The sequence below is a fragment of the Miniopterus schreibersii genome (assembly GCF_964146895.1).
Source record: "Miniopterus schreibersii genome assembly, chromosome: 13".
Classification (NCBI taxonomy): domain Eukaryota; kingdom Metazoa; phylum Chordata; class Mammalia; order Chiroptera; family Miniopteridae; genus Miniopterus; species Miniopterus schreibersii.
In genome coordinates, this window is record NC_138113.1 from 13,417,850 (window position 1) to 13,423,256 (window position 5,407).

At 54.3% G+C, this 5,407-nt stretch overlaps 1 long non-coding RNA gene across 1 annotated transcript; it reads right to left on the reverse strand.

The window, feature by feature from the left end:
* Positions 1–1,287: 1,287 nt before the first annotated feature.
* Positions 1,288–3,803, reverse strand: LOC308566608. The gene is made up of 3 exons (XR_014000200.1): positions 3,297–3,803; positions 2,362–2,508; positions 1,288–1,547 (listed from the first exon to the last, which is right to left on the reverse strand). It is a non-coding gene; the product is annotated as an uncharacterized lncRNA (long non-coding RNA).
* Positions 3,804–5,407: the final 1,604 nt, after the last annotated feature.

Consider the following 5,407-nt stretch of genomic DNA (forward strand, 5'->3'; position numbering starts at 1 on the left):
AGATTCACAGGTAAAATTGCCGTCCTTTAATTTGGGGATTGTCAAATTGTAATATGCATATGGTCACCTGGGGACCTCATTAAAATGCAGCTCCTGATTCGGGAGATTGTGGAAGGGTGGAGAAATTGCATTTCTAACAAGCTGCCTGGTGATGCTGATGATGCCTGGTCTAAGGACCACACTGTGAGCGAGCAAAATCTTCATGTTCAGAGGATCGTGTGCATTTTATGCAGTCGAAATAGTCGCCATATAAGGGACTCCCTCTGCCTCTGCGACAGGTGCTGTACCAGGTGTTTTCTGTCATCTAGCTCTTTTCACACCAACTCTGCAAGGTGGGCGTTATTGTCCCTGCCCACTCCTTGGCAGGCAAGGAAATTGAAGCTAAGGGAGGTTAACTTGTGCTATATATGTGTCATTTCCAAGAGATTTTATTACTACCTTCCCTTCTCAGTGGTCTGAAATAACCCAAAGACAAAGGATAGTGAACAGCCCATGGTAGGGCTGGGCATTGTCTGCTTGTGGCGATTGGCCCTATTGATACCTGAGGATGAGTAATCCCTTTTGTGTGGAATTATCAGGCCCAAGCACAGGAATTCAGGAATCCTAGAATCAGCATTTGACCTAGTAAGCCTCAGCCTCAACAGAGATAGTTGCTCGGAAAGGCAGACAAAACTGGTTTTCAAACCCCTCTAGTGAGGATGTTTTCACCCACAGGACATGCCGTGTGAGGTGCTTCACACCAGGAGGAGATGCCTTATGAGTCAGCTTGGAAAGAATGCCCCTTGAGGGCCATTCAGGACTACAGGAGGCAAAAAAAAAAAATCAAAAAAAAAAAAAATCCCCAGCTTGTGAAAACACCAAAGTGAAGGCAATTATAACCAACTGACCCACCCAGAGACAAAGAATTAAATACCTCGAAGAACTGTGATGTGTCCTTGCAAAACCCAGACAGCTTCCAGGTATAAACTTGCATCATGTCTGGATCTCAAGGAGCAAGGTGGCCCGACTGGCTGGTCCTGGCTGTACACTACACACAGGCCCGAGTGGGGAAACATGAGTCTCCCGAGATCCTTGGAAGACCCCAATTGTGGTGGCCACTCAGCAAGTCAGGCTGCTCCAGGACTCCACTAGCACTTGAATCTCATCTGCAGAGGTTCCAAGATAAGACCATGATTTGCACAGCAGGATGGGGAAGGTTCAGGCCCTCCTGGAGCCCCACCAAACTCCATCCCTGGAAGCTGTTAACACAGAAGAACATACTCAGAGTGGCAAGTCCCAAGACAAATTGAAGGCCTGCAAAGAAGTCGTGTTTAATTTTGTTATTTACATAGTACATCATTCTAGAAAGTATTTGAGGGAGTTTACAGAAACCACATAAAATAGAGCAAAGTTAAAAAAAAATAAGAAGAGAGAATATGGGGAGGAGGGAAAATAAAAGGTAAAAGGGAAGAAAGTCTGGTGTGGTTAGTATCTTCTCAAATACTGGAAAGTCCATGCACTTGTACCAAGGAATCTTCAGCTCAAGCCCCGATTTCCTAACCTAAAACCTGGAAGTGCAAGAAACACACAAACGGTGCTCACTGTACCTACAATGTAAAACAATTCCTGATGCTGAGGCTCCCATGGGCCCATAGGGACAATCAGAAGACACAGTGGGATGTCATGAGAGAGTCCTCAGTACCAGCTCTGTGGGAAACCTCACAGGTGGTCTCATGGGGATGTTTCCTATAACGCCCAATGCACACTGATGGCCACACCAATACCTAGCCCAACCAGAGAAATTATGGAAGACTCCAGAATGACCCCTGCTGAGCTGACTTAATCCCAGGATAAAAATCAGAAGCAAGAAACTGCTTTGGGAATCTGCCAATTTCTAAGCACCCCCTTCCCGCGCTGATTCTCTAGGAATCTGCATTAGTCTTCTCCCTAGGTCTGGGGCACCCTCACTCAGTGCTTTGGGGAGTGAATCCCTAGCACTCCCAGAAAAACTGAAGACATTGGAGGGCAAGGCAGACACAACAGGTAGCCCATTCACAGGCTGGGAGCAGTGATCTTCCCACCATGACCCACGGAGCACAGAGCAGTCTCCTTTAGGGGCAAGCACAGGCCGAGGAGCCGGAGGGCCGACTGTTGGTCCTGAGTTCACCACTCACTGACTGTGAGAACTGAGAGACGGCAACCCCTCTCTCTGGGTCCCAGTTTTGTCACCGGCAAAATGGAGAACGTGGACTAGCTTCTCATCTGTCCCTTCCCTGAGGATTCTCCCAGCTGCCCATCTCTCCAATGCATGTCAAACCAAAGAGAGGCAATGAAGGAGTGTTTTGAACTTTGGAGTTTGTGATAGAAATAAAAATGTGTCACCTGGATCCCCTTTCAGGGGAGGACCTGCTGCCCAGCTGTGGTGAGTGGGGTCGGCAAGCTGCCTCCAGCTGTCAGCTCCATCAGGGTCGGCCTCTGTGGAGGAGCCACCTCTCCCAAGGTCATGGCCTTCCCCAGGACGGGCCCCAGCTAGGACGGAGAGAGGCAGGGGAACAGAGGCCCAGGCATTTTGTCGCAATGCAGGACACCCTGGCAGGTAATATTTGCTCCAGAGCTCCGCATAGGCTTGGCTGGGACTTGTTGAGCCTGCATCTCGTGAGACTTTCTCTCAGCCCGAGCCTGTTTCTTCCCCCTTCCTCCCACTGATGTTGGTCCCAAACCCTGTCTGCCCCTGCCCCTGGCCCTGGCCCTGGCCCTGGCCCTGCCCCTGCCCCTGCCCCTGCCCCTGCCCCTGCCCCTGGCCCTGGCCCTGGCCCTGCCCCTGCCCCTGCCCCTGCCCCCGCCCCTGCCCCTGGCCCTGGCCCTGCCCCTGCCCCTGCCCCTGCCCCTGCCCCTGGCCCTGGCCCTGGCCCTGGCCCTGCCCCTGCCCCTGCCCCTGCCCCTGCCCCTGCCCCTGCCCCTGGCCCTGGCCCTGGCCCTGGCCCTGCCCCTGCCCCTGCCCCTGCCCCCGCCCCTGCCCCTGGCCCTGGCCCTGGCCCTGGCCCTGCCCCTGCCCCTGCCCCTGCCCCTGCCCCTGCCCCTGGCCCTGGCCCTGGCCCTGGCCCTGCCCCTGCCCCTGCCCCTGCCCCCGCCCCTGCCCCTGGCCCTGCCCCTGCCCCTGCCCCTGCCCCTGCCCCTGCCCCTGGCCCTGGCCCTGGCCCTGGCCCTGCCCCTGCCCCTGCCCCTGCCCCCGCCCCCGCCCCCGCCCCTGCCCCTGCCCCTGCCTCTGCAGAACCCAGCCTGCAACAGGGCCCAGTATCCCCGGCACAGAGACTTACCAGGCACGTGCCCTTTAGGACAGAAGCCTTAGCCCCCGTGGGCCCAAGAGCGAGAGAAACAGCCAGCGTGGATGGCGACGGCCCCGGGAGCCACAGCTGCAGCTCAGCAGGCAGTCACCACACGGAGCCCAGCCGCCTAACGCAGACGTGGCCCTGTTCTTCCCAAGCCAGCCTCTGGAGTTTGCTTTCCAGTCGCCCAAGCTCAAGAACTCCAGGCCTTTCCCAGTTCCCTCTCCCTGCAGCTCCCACATCCAATGGTCACTAAATTCTGAAGCCTCCATTTTCCCATGGCCTCTCACCATCACCCACACCTCCCAAGAACACCACTCCTTCCTGGGCCGTCGCAGCAGCCCCCTTGCTGACCCCCTCTCTCCATTCACACCTCCCCCGGGAAGGCTGCTCTCCCGGAGATGCCCCCCATGGCTCCCTGCCTCACCCTCCAGAAGGAAGAGAGTGCCGGGCGTATTGGAACCGCACCAGTCCCTCACACCTGTTTCCCCTGAAGTCACTGGGAGGTGTTCATTGCTGCTTGTGACAAACACAAACAAAGGTGGTAAAACAATGTGAATTGGACGAGAGGTTTCTGTTTCTATTTGGATTGAGGTCAGTGTTATTTCCTTAACTTAGATCCAGAAAACAGAGCACTTGTTCAACTGCCGCAATGCCCCTGGCAGGCCAGGGTAGGTGCTTGTGTGGACATGTGGAGGTCCCAAGAACAAAAGAGCCGGGTGACTCGCTGGCAGCTGCTACCAGGGTATTTCTTAATGTTCCTTGTTGAACAAATAGCTTTGAGATGCCTGTGTCCCCATGTGTGGAGCGGCGGGCTGTGAGGTGGGTAGCTGCCTGCCTGCGGGGGGGGGACTAGTGTAACCACCCTGGGCTGCTCAAACATACAACATCTAGAAAGACTCGATCACACAAATGCTCCAGCTTTTTTAAATAGTGACAATTTAAGCATGAAGTTAGAAACCAGCCTTGGGAGAATTGCTTTCCATCTTTCTGGTTTCCTTTCCTAAGATGAGGCCTGGACAAGAAGAAACAAGACGGCCTTCAGTCCTCAGTAGCTGACAAGCAGTCATGTCCCTGGCTGTCCCCAAGCCCCACACGTGACACACTATCTGCTCACTGGGCTTAGAGACCCTTCACCAAAGCCTTGCTGCCCGGAGAGCCTCGTTAAGCACATGAAAGGGCATTTGGCCTTTCTCACCATCACGACCTGTCATCAGCTTTGCTCAGGCTGGCGCAGGACTTCACAGTGTGGCCAGGGCCACCTCTCCGGTGCGCACCTGGACTTCTTGGCCTGGCCTGGCCTGGCCTGGGCCTGGGCAACGGCACTGGGTGTCCGGGGCCCACTTGCAGGAGTCCCCTGCAGTCTGAAGCTCTGTCCCTTCTTAGTAGGGAGGAAGGAAGAAAAGGGTCTGCTGAGACCTTTGTTACTCCCCTCCTATTGGTCACTGGAGTTAATTCACTAACATGCTGTCGTCATATCAGAGCTGAAGGCACAGATTCTAATCGGATCCCTCTATAGGACTGTGACCATTTTATGTGGGTGTCCATTGGCTGCACCCACCCCAGCCCTTCAGAGGTGTTCACTTCGTTCTCCATCTTACCATGGCTTGGTTTCCCCTCAGACTTCGTACATTAACCATTAACCATAGTCAGCCTCCTGGACCACGGAGATCTTCCCTGTCACCCACTTACCCCACCTGAAGTGCCGGCATTGGACAGCGGCCTGGGAGGTATTGTGAGCATGTCATTCTCACAACAGTGTGAATTGATTTGTCAGATCAAGTTCTCTTGCCTGGCAGCTGCCTGAGATTAGGGAGTTGAAGGATGAGCGTTTCAATGGAAAATGATGGTTTTAGAGTTTGGGAAGCTGCTATGAAGGGAGCATGGTTTTTTTTTTTAAGGTCAGTGGGTGGGTGCCTGCGAAGAGAGGTGTGAAACAAGAGGGAATGGAAAGGGGAAGTCTCATTTCACATAAACCCAATTTGACCTACTTAACACTTCTGCTTAGGCCCCACCTAACTGCAGGAGACAGGCTGATATTAACTTAAATTATGTAGAAGTGACGGAAATTGGACTGGTTTCGCTAAAAGAAGTGACAGAAG